Source organism: Triplophysa dalaica, chromosome 18, assembly GCF_015846415.1.
Source record: "Triplophysa dalaica isolate WHDGS20190420 chromosome 18, ASM1584641v1, whole genome shotgun sequence".
Lineage (NCBI taxonomy): Eukaryota > Metazoa > Chordata > Actinopteri > Cypriniformes > Nemacheilidae > Triplophysa > Triplophysa dalaica.
The window spans coordinates 16,858,861-16,873,814 of record NC_079559.1 but is presented as its reverse complement, the minus strand read 5'-3'; positions in this window follow the sequence as shown (position 1 = coordinate 16,873,814).

Below are 14,954 nucleotides of genomic sequence, written 5' to 3'. Positions count from 1 at the left end.
GACACTTGCTGTCACATTTTGTGTTTAATACAAACAATTAGGGCGGATGTCCCAAAGGAAGAAGGTTTGGAGCCCCTGATTTATTTACACATTGTTCCTGTAGTTGCATGAAATTACTCAACTTAATGTTAATTGTAACTGACACAAAACACAGCCAACGTTAGCTCTTTACCCGCCAGCCTTTACAAAAAAAGTTCTGAGCCAGCTTCAGCGTTTTTTAACATGTTCTCTAAACTTTGATGGCTCACAATACATTTTCTGTAATGAATAATAACTTGTCTTTGGCAGTGAACGGTTGATTTTTAAATGACAAGATAACTGTGGCAGGGAACGAGTTAGCAGTTTGGGGGATTAATGATTTTGCTATCAATATCCTAGCAAGAAGCATTAACGTTACACAGCACAGTTCAAGTGTAGAAACTAGCGTAACTTTAAACTACCTTTTAGCCTGCTAGCTAATTTCAGCCAAACACAAACTACATGGCAGTTGACAATGTGCGCAACATTTCTTTCAGTTCCTTCGTGTCCAACAAGTAAGACTCAACCACATTAATAAAACTAAACAAAATGCACTTACCCAACAGTAGTATTTGTATAACTCCGTCACTTTTCGAAATAAACCACACCGCCATTCCCGAGTCTTCTTCTTCTTTAGAGTTTAAACTGATGGTAAATCAACTGAAGGCGCATTACCGCCACCAACTGGAGTGGAGTATGAATCACCGATTTTGACAGCACAGTTTTGGCAATCATCCACTTTAAATTGTGAAAGCAGATATTATAACATTATATATGTAAATGTGTCATTTAACTAAGATGAATACAAATGATCGTGTATTTAAAAAAAAGATTTCTTGCTTTTTGCAATGGGTGTTGTTTGACGTGTAACGTCAACGGACGTCTATCACAACATTTTTATAACTAATTGGGCACTCAAATGAATCATTGCAGTATTATGCAAGGTAAGCACAATTTATTTTGCTTATTTCATAAGAACTTTACAAAGGGTCACGATGGACTAAAAATGCACGTGTAGTGGACGTCACAAGAGGACGCCCTTTCAACTGCTTCAATATTTATATAATTACACGTAGCTAAAGTCAAAGTAACAATCATACATGCAACCCATAGAGATCTGTTGACATGTACAAATGTATCTCAATGCATTTTTAGGAAATGTTATATGTCACATATTTTTACCGGTTTATGCCGTCCTACCGCGACTATTTTAGGCCAGGGACACGACGTTGCCGTCGGACCAATGTTTGTTGGGTTATGACAAAAAAGTACATAGATAAGAAAAAAATTGCAGTGCGGCTCCGTAAACCTAGGCTAGTGGTGTGTGTGGCTCTTTGCTAAAAAGTACACTTTCAAAATATACTTAAATTGTTCTTGTTCCGCACATTAAATATATAGTTATATTCTAATTTTTTTTGCTTTAGTACTACTGTTTTTAAGCCTCCTCAGAGACAAACTCTTACATTGAAATCGTTGCTATAGTAACAGTTCCGCTCTATCTAGCCGGCCCAGCCTGTGTTTGTGCCCTAGACAAGATTTTAAATTGGCTGAGTACACTTATGCTTTTAAGATTATCTCAAGTAGTAATACATTTACTAAAAATTGTATAATTACAAAATTAAAAATTAGTGTACAAAAGGAGAGCACTATAAGTACATAATGTAAGTGTAGGCCTACTTTTTTATCATCTGACTAGGCTAGATATACTTTTAATTAATACAATTTAAATTATGTATGTTTTAACATTCAGTAAATAATGTTTAGTTTTTATCACATACATTTCTTGAAAAATATTGTGGTATCGTATATGGACTCAATGAGTCCTTTGCCCGGCTGTATAATTGTCTTATGTTCATTTTATAGATATGACCTCAACTAAAAATTGATTTCCTTAAGTAAACGAAAACATTTATAATTATTAAATATGAGATTAAAAATCTTACCTGTTTCCCTTTTTTTCAATGAGATGTGCAGTGAAGAACCTTCTCTCCAATGATCTTTTTCTTCAATGGCATCAAAATTTGTTTGTCGCAGAATGAAGGCATTGGTTTTGAAATTTGAAATGAACTTTGTTTTAGATCAAGTTTTCATTTTCTCAAATCCCCTGCAATCGTGGCCATGTCACAAACCTTATTCAAAATCTCTCCCTTTGTGTTCATCAGAACAAAGACATTAACACAGGTTTGGGACAATTAGTAAATTATGACAGAATCATAATTTTTGGATGAACTATTCTGAATTTGCCTCAAAGAAGCTAATTTTGTAGTTTCATCTAAACATAGGACCCAGTTTATTGTAAAGTTCCATTAATGTGCAGCAACTGAAGATTCAAGAGTTTGCTTTTGGATGAGAAAAGATAATTTTTGTGCTTTGGTCAACGACTTTGTCAATATTGATTGACAATGATGATCAGGCATAACATAATGCTTGTTTTTGGCGCTGTAAAACTGTAGTTTTGTATAACAAAAACCGGAAAAAACTAATGCACTCTGTAAATTGCGGAGAACGGTTGCGTGATAAATAAGGGAAACTCTCACGAATGCAACATTATGAGCAACTATTAATAACTAATCGACCAACCTTAAGAAACGTCTGAAAGGTATGTGCATCACGAAAAAGCGGGGAATACACTTATAAAAATGAATTAGCAGTCACAACGTTATTTTTATGGATATTTTAAATGTAATATTAAGACTTCCATTGTAAGCATAACGGCTCATTATATAAATATTTGTGTTCTTTAGCCACATTGTTGAACTAGTTAAATTATATATAAAAAATAGTCGCAACACACGTTTTTATCAAGAAACTACTGCAATGTGATTTTCTTTTCATATCAATATTAGTAATATATGTGGTCCAAAACAGGCCTCCGATCTAGGATTTTGACCAAATCGGACGGATTTAACAACGGCCAATTTTCAACGACTATTTTTGGACTAAAGTTGGACGAAATTTAGACGGACCAAAAAAAGACCAAATTTCGACGTCGATTTTTGGGCTAACTTCGACCAAATTTCTACGTCGATTTTTGGTCTAAATGACGGGCCGACTTGATTTAGCCCCAAAAAAGACGTCCAAATGACGTCTAGTGCTGGGTGGGTTTGTTAATAAAAAATAATTTCTGCTTTCAGTGTAAGTGAGTTTGTCTTTGTTTTACTTTACATGATGATGTGTTTTCATAAAATGTGAAACACAAACTAAAAATATTTTAAAGCGAGTGGAAAATCCAAAGGTTTTTTATATGTATTTGCATTATGATGTCTGTTATCCATCTTATTTAGTTTTTCAATAAAAGTTCAATTATAAATTAATATAATTTATAAATTATAAATTAGTAGTAATGTACGTTTAACAAAGGCTATTTCATTGTTGTGTTTTTATTAAATATTAATGAACCACAATAAGCATTCGTTTTAAAGTAGGCCTATTTATGTTCAGACCAAACGCGAATGGCGCGTCAAGCGCGAGTGATTTACATGTTAAGTCAATGCAAAGACGCGATAGACCTACTTGCGGCGCGAATCGCGCGAATGACGCGAATTGCGCGAATACGGTGGCGAGAATTGCGCGAATGACGGGAATCGCGCGAGTTGAAAATTTTGAACTTTGGCGAAAATTCGCGCCGCGTTAACCAATCAGGAGCTTGCTCTAGCAATCAGGTGATTATGATGTTGCGAGCGGAGGCAGAAATCCCAAACAACAATGAAGGACAAAATAATCTTTGCTGTATGTGGAGACATGGAACAGCCTGGCATAAGCCCCTCCCATGACGCGAATTCGCGTCTGCAATGAAGTGAATTTGAAGCGCGAATGAAGCGAACATGACGCGCGAACGAAGCGACTAAACTCAAAATGTTCATGCGTCCTACGCGCGAATAGCGCGATTCATTCGCGCCATTCGCGTTTGGTCTGAACACAACATAAGTGGAAAAAAACAAAGACAGGTGTTTATGCCTTATACAACGCGAGTATGTCATGTGATAGGTCTTATTCGTTTTATTCTGATAATAATACATAACCCTAATAATACTTTTTGTTGATAGAAATCGAATAATATAAAAGTATAACTTTGAAGATCCTCACCAGTGCATGTCGAATGAGAACTTATATTTAATAAAGTTTTATTGTTAAAAAACTGGCCTGCTTTTTTTGTTAAAAGTAGGCTATTCAATGTCAAAATTCTAGACTACATAAGTGAATCTCGCAAATAATATAATAAACAGCCTTATTTGAGGTTTCATTTAGTTTTTTAAGCAAAAGTTCCAATTTAAAGTAGTTTAGCCTGATATCCAACAATAAAAAAAAACAATCGTCCAATTTTACGATTATTTAAATAGTTTCATCCCTGATTCATTGTATATGTTTGAAAATAACCTTTTGCTACTTTTTGCTACTATTGTTTCGGTATTTTTCAGATTGTTATTTATCTTTTCAGAATTCAGAATTCAGAAATACAACTCGTCTGCGGATTTTTTGTTGTTGTTGAGTGTTTTCTATATGGGGAGGCGCCAATACGGATCTTGCATACCCCTCAGAGAATGAGCAGTTGCGCCCCTGCAGTGAGCTATATTTTTTAACTATTTACTGTTTTAACTTCATTTAATCTTCATTTTCCGGTTCAGATTCTGGTTCGAATTGATAAGGAAAGTACCGATGACATTTTATCACCTGTCAGTACAATTGCTTGGTGACATGATGTTCCAAATATGGTGAGAGGTGTTACATTTCTGTCACACAATCGCAGTATTCGACCAATCACTATGCACTGGGTACCTGGCCAATCATTAGCACACCTCGCTTTTCAAAACAATGAGCTTTGTAAAAATCTTTGCGTTTCAGAAAGGCGGAGCAAAGAGGAGGTACAAACATTCACGGTATGCGTAAAATAAAGCGTTTTTTAGACCTTAAATCGTGTATAAACCTCGCGATTTTCTCAACATTTAGATTTTTTGACATTTACAAATAGTTGTATCTCGGCCAATTATTGTCCTATCCTTACAAAACATACATGAACGGAAAGCTTTTTTATTCAGCATTCAGATAAGGTATGAATCCTATAATTTCGAAAAACGGACCCTTGTAGTCCATGTTGATTTGATCTGAACTTGTTTGCAGTATTCAAGATTATTCAAACATTACACCTTTTTTTGACCAGTTTGACAATAAATGCAAATACAAACAACATTTTCATTTAGAAATTTGGAAAAATGTTGTCACTATTTAACAGAATGAAACAAATTATCATTTTAATTAAACACCTACATGTAAATAGAAATTTCTAAAAAACCATTGAGCAGTCCTTTATAGGTTTTATTTTCCACGGCTGGCCATTATCGGCCTTGAATTGATAACAGTGTGTGTAATTATGAGTACACTTATTTGAATAGCACATAAAATGAACAAACAGATGCAAAAGAGAGCAATCAATTCACAATTCCAACTACAGTATGATTAGGGCTTTTGTGCTCAAATGGTCTGACCTTCTAATTATTATGTGAAGGATAATTGAAATCAAAACCTTTAAAATTTCTGTTATATAAAGAGCTTGAATCAGACAATGTTTTAAAGTATGAAATATGAAAAGAAACTGAACACAGACAGCTGGCAAAATAAATGACATTTGTTTTCCTTTCACCTTGCAAAGCCAAACAATAAAGTAGAAGACAACTTTGTGGAGTATTTCTTCCAGCACACCAGGCTGGAAGAATTTTTTTTCCAAAAAAAATTTCTTCCAAAAACCTTATTTTGAACTCTCTCGCTAATTTAGTTTTACCTGAGGTCTATTTCTCATGTAAACCTATATCTATGTAAACTCATTGTTAAGGGCTACCTGTAGTTTTCTTAACACAAAGCAGTCAACTGCTGTGACTCCATCATGAACTCTTATTACCTCTTCTATACTCACAGTATTAATTTTCCTTTAAACAGATAGCTACTGTGCGGCCAGATAATTAATGCCTCAGGAACAGAGAAGTCATGGTTATGTGTAATATCTACATCCTTTGGGAAAATAGTCTGATGCAAGCTCACAGGAACAAAGTTGAAGAACAGCCAGTCATGATGTTTCTGCGGCTCAATTAAAACATGTCTGCCATAAGAAGTTTTTCCATCCACAGACGAATGAGTGTGTTATTTATGGGATTCCTTTTGTGCCAATGAAAACGAACCCGAAATATTCTTCAGACTTCTGTTCATGTAAAAGATGTTCTGTCGTTTCTGTTCTCAGGGACGATGTGTTGATAATGGCTGGGCATTTATTTAAGATGTTATATTTTCTCTCTGCAGCTGCATTTAAAAATGCTGGGTTATTTTCAACCCATCATGGAGTAACGGGGACAAACCCCAACTGCTGGTTTTTAAATTAACATGTGCTCGATTGTTTCAGTCCAAAATGCTGGGTTGTTTTGCATGGTTGATTAAATATGAACATTTTCTGGGTTCATTGAACCCAATGGTTGGTTTTGTCCCTTTTTGATCCAACCATGGTATAAAATATTTAGAGCTTAGAATGTAAAATACATAAATAAACAAACCTAATTTCTTTATTTTGGACCGCAGTATAATTATTGTAAAATTATCTAATATAGGCTACTGTATCATGGCTTACAGCTATTTGCACTGTAAATTTGGGTGGTTGTACAATATGTGTGCCAATCACTGCTTGAAATTACAGTCTATGCTTAGTGTTGCAGGCATTGGGTTGCAGTGCACACCACTGCCTCCTCCCCAACGCTCACGGCTGGATATATGGTTCCTGGGGTCGTACAGCGGTGCCCTTCTTCCCGGAGGTGCATGAAGAGCTGTGCAAGACTTGGAGCGCTCCACTCACGGCTCGCTCCAGTCAAACCAGTTCTTGCTCCCTTACTTCCCTCGATGGTGGGGCAGCCAAAGGTTACGTCGATATCCCCCAGTTGGAACGTGTGGTCGCGGTGAACCTTTGCCCTTAGATGGCTCCCACTTGAAGGAATCGGCCACCCCTAGAATCTAAAGCATGTAAGAGTTCGGCATCACTGGTGCAGAAGGCTTACACTGCTGCTGGCCAGGAGGCCTCCTCTCTTCACGCCATGGCCATCCTGCAGGTCCACCAGGCCAAGGCTTTAAGAGAGCTCCACGAGGGTAAGGCCGAACAGGGTATTATGCAGGATCCATGTGCCGCCACTGACCTCGCCCCACTGCTGCCCAGTAGCCCAGGCCCTCTTCGACATTGGCTCCAGTTCCTGTGCTTCCAGCAGAAACCTCCACCCCGTCAGCAACCTTCTCGCAAGAAGCAACCCTGATGGGACGACCCCACGGAGAACAACATCGGGTCCGACCATCACAACCACGCCTCTTATCGGTCGGTACGAGACGGTTCCTGCCTCGTCTCAAAGCTGGGCCCTTCTCAGGGCCTGGCACCCACTCACTCACTAGAGTTTCTGTTCTCCCTGGGTGTCCCTTGCAGCTGCTCTCACACTCAACTTGATTGTGTTCGGCAACCCGAAGGTCGAAGACACATTACAGCCGCCACCACTCTCAAACCGACAGTGCGTGCTGCTGTTCCGCCAGGCAGCCGACGAACCAACCCCCATGGGAATGGTGAATCAGACTGTCCCCTTGGTCCCCCTGTCTCAGTTCCTGGGAGCTTGGCAAGAGCTGCCCACACTGTCTCGGTGGCTTCTGAGGAGGGTCCGACTCGGCTACTCGATCCAGTTCGCCAGAAACCCTCCCAAGTTTTGGGGCATCCTCTTCACCTCTGTCAGAGGCAGGGACGCCTCCGTACTTCGGGCAGAGGTTGCCACCCTTCTGGCAAAACAGGCCATCGAGTTCGTCGCTCAAGCCAAGATGTCCAGCGTGCTCTACAGCCAGTACTTCATCGTTCCCAAGAAAGACGGCGGGTTTGCACCCCATTCTAGATCTGCGTACCCTGAACAAGCACCTTCACAGGCTGCCGTTCAGGATGCTTACGCAGAGGCGCATTCTGACATCCATCAGGTGTCAGGATTGGTTCGAGGCAATCGACTTAAAGGACGCTTGCGTTCATGGCTCGATTCTCCCTCGACAATGACCGTTCCCACGGTTCTTATTCGAGGAGCATCCCATCAGGGCAGCCAGCGGTCCCCCTGAAACAGTTTCAGAGGCTCCTGGGACACATGGCGTCCTTGGGGGGTCGGTAATACCCCTAGGGTTGATGCACATGAGACCTCTCCAACACTGGCTACAGAGTCGAGTTCCGAGGAGAGCGTGGCACATGTGTTGTCCATCTTACGAGAGAGACTGCACACTAAAATATCCCCCTCCACACTGAAGGTGTATGTAGCCATTATCGCCACTGGTCATGACTCGGTTGATGGAAAGTCTCTAGGGCAGCACGACCTGATCACCATGTTCCTTAGGGGCATGTTCCGTGTTGCCTCGTCTCCGCTCTATACCCTCTTGGGACCTTGATGTGGACCTTAATCGAGCCCCTCGGAAGTTCCGATCTTCCTCTCCTTTCGAGAAAGACGGCCCTCCTGATGGCCCTCGCTTCCTTCAAGAGGGTAGGGGACTTTCAAGCATTCTCCTGTGTCTGTTTCGGGGGACAGCAGAAGGGGAGGGCTGTCTCCAAACAGAGACTGGCGCACTAGATCGGGGATGCCGTCACGGCGGCATACCGATCACAAGATCTCCCGTGCCCATTGGCAGTGCAGGCTCACTCCACACGGGGTATAGCCACCTCCTTGGCACTGGCCAGAGGCGCCTCTCAGCAGAAGGGGAGGGCTGTCTCCAAACAGAGACTTTTGCACTAGATCGGGGATGCCGTCACGGCGGCATACCGATCACAAGATCTCCCATGCCCATTGGCATTGCAGGCTCACTCCACACGGGGTATAGCCACCTCCTTGGCACTGGCCAGATGCGCCTCTCAGCAGAAGGGGAGGGCTGTCTCCAAACAGAGACTGGCGCACTAGATCGGGGATGCCATCACGGCGGCATACCGATCACAAGATCTCCAGTGCCCATTGGCAGTGCAGGCTCACTCCACACGGGGTATAGCCACCTCCTTGGCACTGGCCAGAGGCGCCTCTCTAGTAGACATTTGCAGAGCTGAGGGCTGGGCCACGCCCAACGCCTTCAAGGTAGGTTTACAATCTTGGCGTAAACCCGGTGTCAGCCGACGTCCTGCATAGCAACATGTGAATGCACCTTCCAAACCTCCAGCAGTTTGGGTCAGTGTGCTATCTTTCTCCCTTCTTAACCATCACATGGTTAAGAACGGATATCCCATCCATCAGTAAGCAAGCACCCCCTGGAGGTCGGCTGGGCAGAGCAGCCTTCCCCCTTAGGCCGTCAGAACTTATGAACTATCACAGATAGCTCTAACCAGACCTAGTGCTACCGAACTTCTGTAACACCCCCTCCATGGACTGTTCCGTCTGATGTATCCTCATGAGATGGTTCCCATTCCTGGTAACCCATGACCTCCCCCCAGGTGGACCTCCACCACGCGGTTAACTGTGGCGAGATGGCGAGACCATATCTATATCCACTGTATTCCTCCCCCCGGGTAGGAAGTGGCGTCTGCAGTGCATCCATAATTAAGGAAGTTGCGCTCACATGGTGTAAACCCGATCTGGACGGGCTCTCGCCAGTAGAGAGCTAAGGGCTCCGTCCGTTAAAGGTTACGGGTCAGGGTCACCCATCTTTCTCCAAAAAAGCACTGGGACCCCTGACCAATACATTGGAAGGATATAGTTTCGCGAAAGCCTCATAATGATACGCCCAGGCCTGTTACCGTCGCTCTGCTAGAGATTGTGTTTCCACGGGAACCCCATCTATCGGCTAAACAACATGTCGAGAGACGGACAGAAAGGGAACAACACGTCCCTTATGCCACAACACGTATCGTCCTCTGCTGCAGTCGTGAGAGGCTCTCAGGCTCTTCAGAACAAAAGGTAAATGAATGCTGCACGCCGTCTTCCTTTTATACCGGATATCCGGGGGCGGAGACCGGCATGGAAATTTCATTAGCCAAATTTCATTGGCCTCTTCTATAGTAGTCAGAGTTGATAGGTTCTCAAGGGCGAACCCCATCTGTCGGCTCGACACAACTTCTCGTTCTCTCCATCAGGGAACTGGGGTTACAGACGTAACCGAGATGATAAACACCCCGGACCCCAGTTTGAAAATCCCTGTCATATCAAACAGAGAGGCTGGTGAAGGAATACAGACAAATCTCAGCTGGGACACAGTGGCATTTATTCTCCAGATTTTTTGAAAACCAACATATTGTATAGGGGAAGACATTATACATATCAAATAATTCAGTTTCTGTTATTCCATCTGATGTTGGTGTTTTTTATGACATTGTGATATGATTGACTGAATGCTTCTGTCAGTAGAATACATGTGTTAATGTTTTGGTAGACACAGTGTATTGTGTTAGTATATTTTTGCGGTTTTAAAATGAGTGTTGGAGTTTAGTTTACAATGTGTGATTTTGAGGATGAAATGAAACGTTTTGCCAATTATGTGTTTTTGGTGTGTTGCTATGTAAAGGGTGTAGAAAACTTGTTAGGTGAACTGAAAACATGGCAATTGTAGAAAACTGTAAGGCAATTGAGGATCTACTTGGGGCAGTAACCAAGACAGGCTCAAACTCAAGTGGCCGCAGGAACAAGAGCCCCCCAAGGGTTCAACGCTTAACGACAGATATCTGAATGTCATATGAATGTTGGGAGCAGACTTGCTGTCCAGACAAGCTTTGACAAACGTGGAATGGATCTCCACCTCGAGGTAGTCAAACAAATCTGGGAAGGATTTTTCGAAGTAGATTTTACTAATTCTTTTTGGCTCATCCAGCTCCCCTGGGTCTGGACGCGATGGCCCATTATGCAGCTCTGCCCCCGAGAGTCCTGGCGAAGGTCCGTCAACAGGGGTCTCATCTCTTATTGATAGCTCCCCATTGGCCAACCAGAATCTGGTTCTCGGATCTAGTATCCCTCCTAGACGACTCGCAATGGGGGATCCCGGTCAAGAGAGATCTTTTGTCTCAGGCACAGGGGACAATGTTTCATCCTCGTCCCCTGCTCTGGAACCTCCATGTCTGGCCCCTGAAGGGCACCAGCTGAGAGGCACTGGGCTTCCGCCTGACGTTGTAGAGACTATTCTAAGTGCTAGGGCTCCCTCCACTAGAAGGAGCTGCGCCCTTAGGTGGAGTGTTTTTGACATATGGTTGCACACCATGCAGACCCTGTCAGTTAGTAATACCTAGAATTTCAAAATCAAGTGCAGGTGGTAGATCCTTTTCTTATCTAGCGCCTAAACTTTGGAATATTCTTCCCTGCACTGTCCGGGAGGCAGACACACTCTGCCAGTTTAAATCTAGACTAAAGACGCACCTTTTCAATCTTGCATACACTACACTTCCATATTATTAATCCTCATAGGATTTAGGCTGCATTTTATAGATCAACTGGAACCAGGAACAAATCCAACAACAAATGATGTACTTGTTGCATCAAAGAGTGCAGAACAGTACTCTACTCTCAGCCAGTCTTGTCTCTTTGTTCCAAGGTTACCGCAGGATGCATTTCATGCCCAGACCTGATGGCAGAGCTGAAAATAGGAAGCGGTGACCTGACAAGAGCTGAGATGATAGAGCTGGATAAATGACGCGGCGACTTGACACGATTTCACTACAAAATTTCAAATGCTATTAGATTGTTAATGATAATCTTAAATCTATAATTTAACTTATTAGTAAGTTTATTTATTTTTTATTTAGCCTTGTTGTGAAAGCACTGTTGAGCTTGTGCAGAGGCAGCAGCTTTTGCCAGAGGGGAACTGGATTCTCCTGGTTGGGCCTGAGTTCTCCTGAGGTTTTTATTTTCTATTGAGTTTTGGGTTCCTCGCCACCGTTTCCATACTGTTTAGCACTATTTGCTTGGCCGGGGGGCTGCTTTAGAATTCTGAAATTATACATAATTAATATTGCATATAGGAATTTATAGTCCGTTTAATATTTGACCTATGGTTCTCTCTGCTTTATCTCAAATGTGTGCTTTCACTGTACGTGTGTGCGAGTGTGTTTGTGTGTGTGCTTCTATGTCAATGTGTCTAAGTATGTATGCATATTGTGTGTATGGAGCATCTGTATGTCTGTCTTTTGTGTTTTCACCTTTTTCTTGATTTTACAGGTGTACGACTTTTTACTTTTACTTGTAGTCAATGTGTCTCATGTACAGCTGCTTTGTAACAATGAAAACTGTAAAAAGCGCTATACAAATAAAATTGAGTTGAGATGTATAGAATCATAACGAATTTAAAATTGGTTGTGTAACAATGAATTGCTAAGTGTTATAATCTATTAACTGTAATAACAATTATGTAAACTCAGCAAAAAAAGAAACTTCCTCTGACTTTCAACTGTTTTTACTTTCAGTAAACTTAATATGTGTAAATATTTGTATGGACACTAAAAGAGTCAACACCATAAGACATAAACGAAAAATGTTTCACAGACATGTGACTAACAGAAATAGAATAATGTGTCCCTGAATGAAGGTAGGCTCAAAATCAAAAGTACCAGTCAGTATCTGGTGTGGCCACCAGCTGCTTGAAGTACTGCAGTGCATCTCCTCCTCATGGACTGGACCAGATTTGTCAGTTCTTGCTGTGAGATGTTACCCCACTCTTCCACCAAGGCACTTGCAAGTTCCTGGACATTTCTGGGGGGAATGGCCCTAGCTCTCACCCTGCGATCCAACAGGTCCCAGACGTGCTCAATGGGATTGAGATCCGGGCTCTTCGCTGGCCATGGCAGAACACTGACATTGCTGTCATGCAGAAACTCACGCACAGAACGAGCAGTATGGCTGGTGGCATTGTCCTGCTGGAGGATCATGTCCGGATGAGCATGCATACAGGGTACCACACGAGAGAGGAGGATGTCTTCCCTGTACCGCAAGACATTGAGATTGCCTGCAATGACAACAACCTCAGTCCGATGGTGATGTGATATACCGCCCCAGACCATGACGGATCCCCCACCTCCAAATCGATCCCGCTCCATGGTACAGGCCTCGGTGTAAGGGTCATTCCTTCGACGATAAACACGAATCCGTCCATCACCCCTGGTGAGACAAAACCGTGACTCATCAGTGAAGAGCACTTTTTGCCACTCCTGTCTGGTCCAGCGAAGGTGGGTTTGTGTCATAGGCGGCGTTGTTGCTGGTGATGTCTGGTAAGGACCTGCCTTACAACAGGCCTACAAGCCCTCAGTCCAGCCTCTCTCAGCCTATTGCGGACAGTCTGAGCACTGATGGAGGGATTGTGTGTTCCTGGTGTGACTCGGGCAGTTGTTGTGGCCATCTTGTACCTGTCACGAAGGTGTGATATTCGGATGTACCGATCCTGTGCAGGTTTTGTTACACGTGGTCTTCCACTGCGAGGATGATCAGCTGTCCTTCCTGTCTCACTGTAGCGCTGTCTTAGGCATCTCACAGTGCGGACATGGCAATTTATTGCCCTAGCCACATCAGCAGTCCTCATGCCTCCCTGCAGCATGCCTAATGCACGTTCACGCAGATGAGCAGGGACCCTGGGCATCTTTCTTTTGGGTGTTTTTCACAGTCGGTAGACAAGTCTCTTTAGTGTCCTGCGTTTTTAGAACTGTGACCTTAAATGCCTACTCTCTGTAAGCTGTTAAGGTCTTAACGACCATTCCACAGGTGCATGTTAATTAATTGATTATGGTTAATTGAACATGCATGGAAAACATTGTTTAAACCCTTTACATTGAAGATCTGTAAAGTTATTTGGATTTTTACAAAATTATTGTTGAAATACAATTGTTGGAATACTGAAAAAGGGACGTTTCTTTTTTTGCTGAGTTTATAAGACATTACAATGCATTAAAAGGTGCATTACAATGCTTTAAAACTTTTTAATAATGCATTATACATACATGCTTCAAGGAAAGTGTTCAAAAGCAAAAGCATCCCTTCAAAAGCATCTGCTTCATGATTAAATGTAAATGGACATGTATGTACATGGGGAAATGTATGCCAGAACAAAATCTGCCAGTAGAGGAATGAGTTTCACTGTCCACTTTTATAGTTTTTCTTGATGGCGTAAACACATTTCTTGAAATTATGCCTTTGAACAAAATTTTCCTGCAGACATGACACACAAGCCCTCAAAATCACCCACACTACAACATAGTCTTCAAAAACAATGTTACTAAAACCTCTTATTGGGATTGAATAATAATTTGACAGCTTAGTGTTTATAAGAATATACAACATAAAAGAGTGCACATAAAGAAAAATGCAAGAATGAGCTGTAGGAAGAAAAAACATTGCACTACTGTAAAGTAGATGAAGATGATCTTACGAGACAAGAACAGTTCAAAAATAAACTGGTCATTCAACACAATGCAGTATACAACTGCACAAATAACATTTACATTCAAGCATTTAGCATATCCTTTTATCCAAAGCGATTTACGAGAAGATAAAGGAAACAAAACAGTAAAGCGATATGTCAATAGGATGCAATGTAAATAAATATGGCATCCTGTGGACCTTTAGCCCAATTTCGAAAAAGTATTCCGCATTTTCTGCAAAAATACAGAACAGGTAAAAAAGGGTGTACCCGTGCTACAGTCTACTGGAAACCAAATAGTGACGTGTCTTTCATATTGTCACGATTCTGTTCTGTGTTTCCCTGTTGTTTTGGACCTTTGCTTTGCTTCCTGTTGTGTTCCATGTTTATAGTCCTTTGTAGTTTTTCTTGTTAATTAGTTTCCCCAGATGTTTCTTGTTTCCTTGTTACCCAGTGTATTTAAGCCCTAGTGTTTCTTTTGTTTGGGGTCGGTCTTTGTTTCATGCTTTGTTTTTGTGCCTCTTATGTTCTGTGTATTACCTTGGTTTGTTTTTGTAAGGTAATATTTCAAGTTTCATTTTCATTTTCAA